This window comes from Tenrec ecaudatus, chromosome 6, assembly GCF_050624435.1.
Source record: "Tenrec ecaudatus isolate mTenEca1 chromosome 6, mTenEca1.hap1, whole genome shotgun sequence".
NCBI classification, from domain to species: Eukaryota; Metazoa; Chordata; class Mammalia; order Afrosoricida; family Tenrecidae; genus Tenrec; species Tenrec ecaudatus.
Window position 1 is genome coordinate 126,215,336 of NC_134535.1, and position 11,468 is coordinate 126,226,803.

Sequence of the window (11,468 nt, forward strand, 5' to 3'; positions counted from 1 at the left end):
CCAGGGTCAATGCTCACGGAAGCAGTGGACAGGAAATTAAAAGACATATTTCATGAGGCAATTATCACGCACAAGACCTTTCTGAAACATTGAAGAGCAAGGATGTCATTTGAAGAGTAAGGTACACCTGACCTAAGCCATTGTATGAATATTAAAATTGGACAATGAGTAAGAACGACCACAGAAAAACTGAAGCATTTGAATTGCGGTGTCAGTGAAGACGATTAAAAATACTACAGGCTGTCTTGGAAGACATGATCCTGAGTGAAGTCAATCATAAAAGGTCAAATTTCGTATGGCCTTACTTGCATAAAAAGACAAGAAAAGGCAAATGAGTAGGGGGGGGAAATATTGATCAGCAGTTGCCAGGGGTGGAACAGAAATGGAAAGTAGGGGTTAACAGTGGTGGAAGAAAAATCAAGTTGATCAAGGTAGAGTTGCACAGTCAATTATTGTAATTGCTGTCAAGAAGTTGTAATCTGTAAAAAGTTAAATTAGCGAAAGTTGAGTGATCGATGCCTTTACAAGAGTGACCCCAAATCACACAAGAGCAGCGGCTGAGGTCGTGGTTTCATGGGCATCCCAGTAAGTTGGCCTCATAACCTGTTTAGCGCTTCTGTTCAACCTCCCCCTCTGTTGAGTAGTTCCGGGTCTTAAAAGCCTGTGAATGACCAGCCACAGCCCAGCACTGGGTCTCCGTTCACCTGGAACAACAGAAGCCGGGGAGTCCGTAACAGGAGGAGAATATGCAATATGTGGCTCATTGCTTCCGTGACTAGCTTTCTCCTTTGCCACCAGACCAGGAAAAGCTGTATGATAATGGGTCTGGTAATGGTCTCCGGTACTACCAATGCTGGACATTTTGGTCAAAGGGGAAAATGCAGAATAGACTTTCAAATTTCTCATGTACTCTACCCTTTCCGGAGTTATGGAGGGTGGATGAACCCCGGAAACTACTGCCCTGAGAGCATCTTAAAACCGTGAGCCAAAAATATCCCCCGAAGTTTTTAATCCAAACAATTTAGCTCAACTAATATTTGTTTTGCTTTGTTTGCTTTTTAACTTTGCTTTGAGCAAAATTATCTTGATGGTATCAAATTGTCGACCATAACTCAAAGAAGATTAGATAAGAACCTTAGAGGCCATTGGACATCCCCTTATGAAAGGGTCTCGGGGAGGAGACCAGCCAGTCAGGGTGCAGTGTAGCAACGATGAAACATACAACTTTCCTCTAGTTCCTAAATGCTTCCTCCCCACCCACTATCATGATCCCAATTCCACCTTACAAATCTGGCTAGACCAGAGGATGTACACTGGTACAGATAAGAACTGGAAACACGAAGATCATGGCCGTCCAGGAGGGAACCTGCCCAGAAACCCCGCCCCTGTCCCCCTGCCGGCGCAGTTATGGCAGAGAACGATGTGGAAATGAACTCTTGGACTATGACGTTGATGAAGTGGAGACCGCAGCTGGAGGAGATGGGGCCGAAGCCCCTGCCAAGAAGGATGTCAAAGGCTCCTACGTCTCCATCCACAGCTCTGGCTTCCGTGACTTTCTGCTCAAGCCAGAGTTGCTCCGTGCCATTGGTGACTGTGGTTTTGAGCATCCGTCAGAAGTCCAGCATGAATGCATCCCTCAGGCCATCTGGGAATGGATGTCCTGTGCCAGGCCAAGTCAGGCATGGGGAACACTGCAGTGTTTGTCCTGGCCACACTGCAACAGCCCGAACCAGTTACTGGGCAGGTGTCCGTGCTGGTGATGTGTCACAATCGGGAGTTGCCTTTCCAGATCAGCAAGGAGTATGAGCGGTTCTCTAAATACATGCCCAATGTCAAGGTCACGGTGTTTTTCGGTGGTCTCTCTATCAAGAAGGATGAAGAGGTGCTGAAGAAGAATTGCCCGCATCTTGTAGTGGGGACCCCTGGCCGATCCTAGCCCTGACTCGAAATAAGAGCCTGAACCTCAAACATATCAAACACTTTATCTTGGATGAATGTGATAAGATGCTCGACCAGCTTGACATGCGTTGGGATGTCCAGGAAATTTTTCGCATGACCCCCCATGAGAAGCAGGTCATGATGTTCAGTGCTACCTTGAGCAAAGATGTCCGTCCAGTCTGCCGCAAGTTCATGCAAGACCCAATGGAGATCTTCATGGATGATGAGACGAAGCTGGTGCTGCCTGGGTTGCAGCAGTACTACATGAAGCTGAAGGACAACGAGAAGAACCGGAAGCTCTTTGACCTTCTAGATGTCCTTGAGTTTAACCAGGTGGTGAAAAATCTTTGTGAAGTCCGTGCAGTAGTGCATTGCCCTGGCCCGGCTCCTCGTGGAGAACTTCCCCGGCATCGCCATCCACCGGGGCTTGCCCCAGGAAGAGAGGCTGTCTCGGTACCAGCAGTTTAAAGATTTTCAGCGACGAATTCTTGTGGCCACCAACCTGTTTGGCCGAGGCATGGACATTGAGCGGGTGAACATCGCTTTCAACTACGACATGGCTGAGGATTCAGACACCTACCTGCATCGGGTGGCCAGAGCGGACCGGTTCGGCACCAAGGGCTTGGCCATCACATTTGTTTCGGATGAGAATGATGCCAAGATTCTCAATGATGTGCAGGACCACTTTGAGGTCAATCTTAGTGAGCTGCCAGACGAGATCGATATCTCCTCCTACATTGAACAGACACGGTAGAGGAGTCACTGGTTCTGTTAGGTAGCTTAGCCTAGGGAATTGGGAAGTCCATTTACGCATGCCCAGGAGAGCCAGCAAAGGACAAAAGCTGGATTTTCCCACCGGTGGGCCCAGATGGGCGTTATACCTGGAGCAGCCCACCTGGGCCAGGTGACTGCAATCCAGCCAATCGGATCAACCTGGGGTCTTTCACCACGCCCCCCTCCCCCCCCCCGGAACCCTTGAAAAGGCAGGGACCGAGAGGGAGAGGGGTCTTGTCTTGGCTTGCTTGTGTGGTCTGGTCGTCTTCATGGGAGGGGAGAGATCCTTCCATGTCCTGGAGCAGTCTCTGCCAGGCCGCATGGTCAAAGGAATCCTATGGGTGCCGCGTAAAACCTGATGCTCCTTTGAACTTTCATTAAATTCACTTGGATCACGAAAAAAAAAAAAGAACTGGAAACGCAGGGATTCCAGGACAGATGACCCCTTCAGGACCAGTGGTGAGAGTGGCGATACTGGTAGGGTAGAGGGAGGGTGGGGTGAGAAGGAGGAACCGATTATAAGGATCTATACATAACCTCCCCCATGGGACAGACAACAGAAAAGTAGGTGAAGGGAGACGTTGGGCAGTGCAAGATATGACAAAATAATAATTTATAAATTATCAAGGGTTCATGAGGGAGGGGGGAGCGGGGAGGGAGGGGGAAAATGAGGAGCTGATGCCAGGGGCTTAAGTGGAAAGCAAATGTTTTGAGAATGATGAGGACAATGAGTGTACAAACGTGCTTTACACAATTGATGTCTGTATGGATGGATTGTGATAAGAGTTGTATGAGCCCCTAATACAATGATTTTTTTAAAAACACTCTTAGAGACTAGTGAGTTTATTGTCAATGGAGGAAAAACAAGTCTGAAAGGAGAAACAGAATGGCTGCTCAAAGAATGTCACTAAATTATAAAGTAGTGTATGTTCTGAACAACAAAATGTATTCTTAATTTTAAGCAGATGGCAGACCAGTTTACCAGCCCCTAACACAGTCTGCTCCCACAGTCCGTACTCTAAACCAGTAGTCTATATTTTCCTTTTTAAAATCAAATTCCCTTAAACATTTTAAACTATTTAGGCATGTTACATATTTTTAAAATCTATAAGACATATAATATATATTATATATAAGCATAAGCTTTATATAATATATAAGATAATATATATTTATATATATATATATAAAAGCTTTACAAATGCCTGGCAGAGCTAACAACTCTCTTTTCTAACCTCCTATTCAATCCTTATAAATCTAATCTATGAAACTTAAAACCGATACCAAATTCTTTTGGTTACTTTCTTTTTAAACTGCAACTCTAGAAATCAATTTCCCATCTCGGACTGAGGACTAATGAGGTTTCTTTTTTTTATGTATAGCAAGCATTTTACTTCGGAAAGCCCCACCCCTCTGCACTGCAAGTGTACTGCTTGGGTAGTTCAAGAGTTGTGGGTTAAATCTGGAACCACAGTTCAGGTCCGTAGAGGTCAGAGATTTTAGAGCAGAACATTAGAAACAGGAGCTGTCTGAATCTCAAGTCAACACCCTCCGCTTGGTCAGGGTCGCTTAAGGTCATTCCCTTCCACTGATAAGGGTGTTGCCACTTGACCTAATTTTTATCACCTGATAAAAGTATATGAAAAATGACACCTCACATCAGAAAAGCAATATCCCTCACATCTTCATGTGGGTGACAAATTATTGGAGGACGAGGAGGAAATGAGGACCACCATCAGGTTTGATACTTTTTAAATAACATAACATGTAGCAGTAGGGAGTTCCCATGCTGGACAGCCCTGGCCATACCTATATATCACTACTCTGCAAACTTTTAAAAATCATTTTATCAAGCTTCCATTAACATATCATACCAATTCAATAGTTCCATCATAGTAAGAAGCCTTGTGCAATTGTGGGAAACTGAGAACCTGGAAGCAGCCTAATCTCTTCCCTTGTAACCTCAGGGCTGGGAAGACCAGCTCCAGTGAGAATCCAACCTAATGTGCACTCTCTGGACAGAAAGCGTTCTCCCCACGACTGCCCTCCTTTAAAATGCTAATATGAAGCTGTATGGCACCTGGCTTTTGCCCATCTCTAAAAGCAGCCAAGCCTTCTCCTCCTTCGTCCCTTAGTTGTCCAGTACTCATAATGAAGTATTTCCCTTGACCTGTGTGTAAAGAAGCCAGACGTGTATAATTGTCCAGGAAGCAGACTCTTGTCATGTACCCTCTATAAATTGATAAGCTCCTTCCAACAGAGATCTGGTTTCTCACAGTCACTGTTAAGCGTATGCTGATCTCTAAACGCATCTGGTGGATTCTGCAATGGTTTACCGAGGTTCTTGCTTCTCAATGCTGAATGGATGCCTGGGGCAGGAGCACTTTTGTAACTCCAAGTGACTTTTATCAGGGAAAGGGAAGCTTCCAGTATGACAGTCTCAGAAAGTGCATGCCATCTGTGGAAAGATGGCAAGGCCGCCTGGTGGGGCTGGGGGCGTGAAGAGGAGTCTACAGGTTCAGTATAGTGCCTGAATCAAAAAAGAGGCAGGCGCCTGTGCGCCAAGCACACGGCAGAGATCCCACCCTGGGGCCTGCAAGAGAGCACCTGCAGGAGGGGTGACCTGCCCTCTGCGATTTAGCCATTGGCTTGCGAGGGGAGGGTGGGGCTGGGTTCAGGTGCACGTGTGTGATGTAATGTCTCTGGTGCCCTGTGTGCATGCTCAGGATGATCTCCACCTGGGCCTAGAATCATTCCCATAGGTGTCTAATGTGTGCCTGATCTCTTTGTAACCCCTTGATGGTGGCATGGCCAGTTAATTTTTGTTTAGGTAGGCATTCAGTGGAGATAACCCCTTCTATCCCTAATCTTGCTACCTTTCACAGCCACTCTCTGCTGGTTACAATTAAAGAGAGGTTTAAGGGAAGCCACACGTACGAGACTTGGGGAGGGGCCCCAGGGGCTGAGAGGTGGAGGGAGAAAGGGCAAGAGGACTGGGCCCGAGAGAGCACGGGCCACAAGAGAGCTTGATGGAGCAAGAGAGGCTGTGGCCCCAAAGTAGGCCAGGGTGGGTGCTTGTGCGCCCATGCAGCGGAGGGAGACCTCACCCCCATCACCCCTCACCACCACCCTGACCTGCCACTGACCAGGAGCAGGGTGAGAAAGAGGAAGCCCCAGAGTGTGCTTCCTGCCTTTATTCTGACCCACCCCCTGGCTGGGGGAGGCATGGTTGAAGGTATAAGTTGAGCCCATTGGTGCTGTTAAACCCACCTGGGTAATGTCATGGGTCTGGGCCTAGTTTGGACTGCCCAGGTGTACCTCCCACCTGGCTAGGGGTTTGAATTTGAGCACGCTCAGTTAAGAGTCTTCATAGATGTCTAATGATCGCATGAGTTCTTCCCAACCTCCTTTATGGGGACCTTCACAGGCATGGGAGGGACAACGCCCTTGTCCCTGACCTAGCTACCTAACAGATCCACCTGTCCTGACCTCTCTGCGCAGAAAAATATACAAAACAGAAACAAAGAATAAAAAAGGACCCCACAACAATGGCCAAATAAAACAGACAAAAACCTCCATTGGAAAGGAAGCAGAAAAATGCTTAAAAACAGAATAAATTGAGAAGGGAGATCTAATGAAAAGGTGTTGCATTCCAGCCTGGCTGCACTGGTTCAAATCCACTTTACAATGCATGCTCTTTGTTATTAAAGCTATCCCCATTCCTAGACCATGGTCCGTGGGGATTCACCAGTTGCTCAACCCACAGAAGGACCCCACAAATGGACTTGGGGCGTCCACTGCCATCCATAAAGCACTCTGAACACTGTTAAAGCCCGTTGAGATTTGCCCAATGTGTGTTTGTTTGTTGTTGTTTTCAATAGTTTTATTGGCATAGACTTTACATAGCATACAATCCAATTCAATCACATCAAGGAGAGTTGTACAATGATCACCGCAATCAGTTTTAAAATAGTTTTCTAACTATTGTACTCATCGTTATTAACTCCCCATTTCTCCCAATCTCCACTGCCACACCCCCAAGGAACCATTAATCTAGTTACTGTCTCTCTAGATTTCCCTATCCTGAGTTTCATACATGGGAAACTTTTTTTTAAAAAGCATACAAAAGCTAATAACTATAATAAAGTAAAACAGATAAAAAGTCCCAATCATAAAGAAAGCAGAAAATATTTAAAACCAGAACAAATTCAAAGGATCATAGGGGAGATCAAATGATAGGGTGCTAAATTTTAGCCTAATTGCATCCACTTTCTAATGCGTTCTACATTGATAACAAGGCCATGCAGGGTCGCGGGGAGGAAAAGAGTCAGATTGCAGGGTAGCAACGATGAAACATACAACTTTCCCTTACTTCTTAAATGCTTCCTTCCCCACACTAACATGATCATAATTCTACCTTACAAGTATGGCTAGACAGAGGATGTACACTGGTACAGATAGGAAATGGAAACACAGGGAATCCAGGACAGATGATCCCTTCAGGACCGTGGTGAGAATAGTGATACCTGGAGGGTGGAGGGAGGGTGGGTTGGAAAGGGGGAACCGATTACAAGGGTCTACATATAATCTCCTCCCTGGGGGATGGACAACAGAAAAGTGGGTGAAGGGAGACATTGGACAGTGAACGATATGACAAAATAATAATAATCTATAAATTATCAAGGGCTCATAAGGGGGGGGGGATGGGGAGGGAGGGGGAAAATGAGGAGCTGATATAAAGGGCTCAAGTAGAAAGCAAATGTTTTGAGAATGATGATGGCAAAAATGTACAAATGTGCTCGACACAATGGATGGATATATGGATTGTGATGAGAGTTGTATGAGCCCCCAATAAAATTATTTTAAAAAAAACAAAACAACAACAATAAAAATCCAAAGAAAGTAATAAAAAAAATAGCCATTCCCAATCGTGGTCTAAAATCAGAAGGGATTTAGATGGGCCCAGTTTGGGGGTTTTCTGCATTTCATCACACATTCTTTCTTTTCAAAAATGTTTCTAACAATATTAAGTACTCAGGCTGAAAGGCTGGGGGAGAAATGGGAAGCAACAAGCTCTTTCAAATGTACGTGTATGCAAATTGTACCTTGCTTCCTTTTCCTTCCACTAAGTACGACCAAAAACCTTAGACATAATACATACAATAAACACAACCATGTTCAGAGAGATGGAGAAAAAAAGGCAGTCCAGATAGGGATTCAGAACCCAAGAAACAAGCAGTGGGTATCTAGAGGTGTTTTTGGTTTTGTGTTCTCTCCCATATCACAGGCTGGGTGCTAGAGAAGCCAGCAACCCAGAAACACCCACAGGTGCACAGAACTCCAACAGAAGCCGACTTTTTCTGGCCAGACGGCTGGGGAAAGAGCAGCCTGCCGAGACAGAATCTTTTAGACGATAACCCCTTGGTTCCCGCCAAACACCACAGAAAAAAACTGTCCGCATAAACACCCGTTATGGCTGGGCACTGCGCACAGACTTCTTCCACTGTGAAAGCACAAGGGATGTCACTTCTCTGGCACTTCAGAGAAGGTCAAGTAGGGAACTGGGACTTCCGTCTCCACAGGCCATAGCTCCTCCCCATCCCCTGTAGAGGCCACATGGTGAATGGGGGACAGGAGCCCCCACCACCCAGGAGCAATGAGGAGTCCTCCTCCCACTCATGTGTCAACGGAGGCCAGATGAAGAACTTCAGTTTCTCCTTCCATCTGGCCCTAGCCAGATGGTGGCCCTAGAAGCGTGATGCCTGGCTTCCCCTCTTGGAGCAGCATCTGAGGAAGCCAATCAAAACAGAAGCATCCGGAGTCTCAGAGCACAATGCCCCAAATGTCCAGGTTTCCATTTAAAAATCGCTCACCATGCCAAGAACCAAGAAGATGTCTAAGCGAGGAACAAGAGTTACTGGACGCCAACATCAAGATGACAGAAATAGTGGAATTCTCTGAAGAGACTGGGGGAGGTTTTTTAAATGTTTCATGCGCAACGATGAACACACTTGAAGCAAATGCAACAAAGGAAAGCCTTAGAAAAGAAGTGGAATGTGAAAAGGAAAACCATAAAAAATATAATAAGTAAAACAAAAATATCAATAGGCAGATTCAATAGTAGAATGGAAGAGACTGGGGCGGGGGGGCAGGGAATCAGTGAAGTGGAAGATGGAACAATAGAAATTATTCAATCTGAACAAAGAGAAAAATCATCCCCCCAAAACTGCAAACAGGTCTTCAAGGGACCCATTTCCACTTGGTGATGATTCTTCTCATGAGTTTCATCCCAGCTTAAGTGACCCTGTGAGAGTCTGCTTATGAGGACAGGGGCTTCAGCCCTGTTAGTGCTAGATCTCTAGAACCTAGAAATATGCTTGACACATAGTAGATAGTTAAAAAAAAAAACTCTTTGTGGTTTTAGCTCAGTAAGGGAATTGGCCAGCTTGTTAATAATGCAAATAAGGGGCCTTGTGGGGATGGAATCATGCAAATAAGGAGTATGGAAACCCTAATTTATTACAATACTAATGGAAGGCCTTGGTCAGTCTTGCTATCCTGATGGATTTAAGTAAGCCAGCCCAGAGGTGGAAAGTGGAGCTCTCACTACTACCAAGAAAAAAATCAGTGAGAGAGAAGACCACATCTTTTGGACCCAGGGTCCCTGAGCTGAGAACCACCTAGACGCAAAAGACAGAGAGATCTGTAACCCCGGAGATTGCATGAGATGGTGAGGAGCCTCGGCAGAAAAACGGAAGGAGCAGAACCCAGAGCCAACACGAGATGGAACAGTAGGCTTCTGGTCCACAGAGAAAGCGCTGAGCAGCACCTTCAGCAAGGAGCATTTCTGACGGGGTGAACCTAAAGAGCTTTGTAACATCTTCCAGAATCAGGCAAAGGCCAGCCTGACCCAAGAGGCCTAAAGGGCCAAGGGACAACAGGCTTAGCCCCAAGGAAGGGTCAGCTTGCGAGCAGGACTGAGAACAGACTGGCCTGACCAAAGAACTGTATCCTGATTCTGAGTTATAACCTGCTGCTTCCCTAAGAAACACCATAACCATAAAAAGGAATGAGAAACCACCTATGTGTGGAAGAAAGGATGTTGAGTGGTGATTATACCCTGAGCTCAGAGAACTGAGGTTCAGAAGACAGAGACCGAGATCTGTACTGCAGTGAGTTGTTCTTACCTACGCTCCTTGGGGTGTTGTGTTGATAATTCTGCAGGAATAATTATCCTATGATTGGTCTGTTTTAGGCAACTAAAAGTACCAAGGGTTGGCACATCTTAGTACTCATAGTGACACCCGTGTTCTGTTAGGGACAGGGGTTGTCCCTCCCATGACTGCAAAGACCCACATAGAGGAGGTTGGAAAGAAATCAGGCACCCCATTAGACACCTATGGGAAGACCCCAAACTGAGCATGCACAGACTAGGACCCCTGAGCACAGGTGAAACTTAGAACCCATCCTCCACCATATCGCAGAGGTGGCCATAACTCAGCCAATGAGGTCAAACAATACCTTCAACCATGTCTTTCCAGCCAGAGGTGTGGAAAGCCGGGTCTGGGAGGGCCAATTTCTCTCTCTTACCCTGGTCCTGCACAGGTGCAGGTGCGTCCGCTCCGAGCCTGCTCGTGGCCCACAGCCTCTTGGCCCACATGCTCTTAGCCTTTAGGGTTCTTGGGTTTCTGACCCCCTGGCATCCCTGCCCGCCCCCACCCTAGTTCCGTACGTGCAGGTGCTCTTTTCCACGTGGTTGTTCGTGCCCAGTTGTGAACCCCGCGCAGCTCCCGCGCAGCTTGGCACTCCTTACATAAATAGCGCGCACCCTTTTGAGACGGTAAAACATAACACTTCTCTTGTCCTTCATAAAAACTCGCTTGCATGACAAAACATGCTTCGGTGTGAATTCTTTCAGCGTGCAAACGAAGAACCAAGGCACAACCCTCTCCAGAAACCTAACATGCTTTAACTTGTGCGATTAGCTCATTTGTTTCCTTGACCGCCGCTTCCACAAGCATTGATTGAGGATCCAAACAAGAGGAAATTCTAGACAACCTCGACCCTTTCTGTTTATCACGACGTTGCCTATTGGTACTTGTGAGGATTTGAGTTTGGTTTTGTTTGTTAATATTGAGTTGTGCTTTGAGAATGATGAGGGCAATGAAGGTACAGATGTGCTTTACACAATTGATGTATGTATGGATTGTGATCAGAGTTGTATGAGCCCCTAACAAAACATTTTTTAAAATATTGAGTTGTGATCCATATTTATAGTTGCAATCCTTGATCTTCATCAGCAAGGGCTTTGAGTCCTCCTCATTTTCAGTAAGCAAGGCTGTGTCCTCTGCACATCACAGGTTCTTAATAAGCCTTCCTCTAATTGCCATGCCACACTCTTCCTCCTCGTGTCCTTCAGCTCCTGAGATGATTTGCTCCGCATACAGAATGAGTAAATGTGGTGAGAGAAGACAATCCCGACGCCCCGCTTTCCTGACTTTCAAACCGTGCAGTTTGTCCTGTTCAACACTGCCTCTTGATCCACGGACCGGTTCCACATGAGCACAATGAAGTGTTCCGAAATTCCCACTCTCCTCAATGTTCATAGTTTGTTAGGATCCATGCAGTTGGATACCTTTACGAAGCATATTTAGGGGCATAAAGAGTGAGCATTCAGAAATATTAATTGCCTGAAACTGTGAAGTGGCAGAGAGGAAAGAGATGGAGGAGGGAACCTTATAAGCCAATATTTTGTT

At 46.1% G+C, this 11,468-nt stretch overlaps 1 pseudogene; it reads left to right on the top strand.

Moving 5' to 3' along the window:
* The first annotated feature begins 1,378 nt into the window (after positions 1-1,378).
* On the top strand, positions 1,379-2,692 carry LOC142451220 (spliceosome RNA helicase DDX39B pseudogene; annotated as a pseudogene).
* The last annotated feature ends 8,776 nt before the right edge of the window (positions 2,693-11,468 follow it).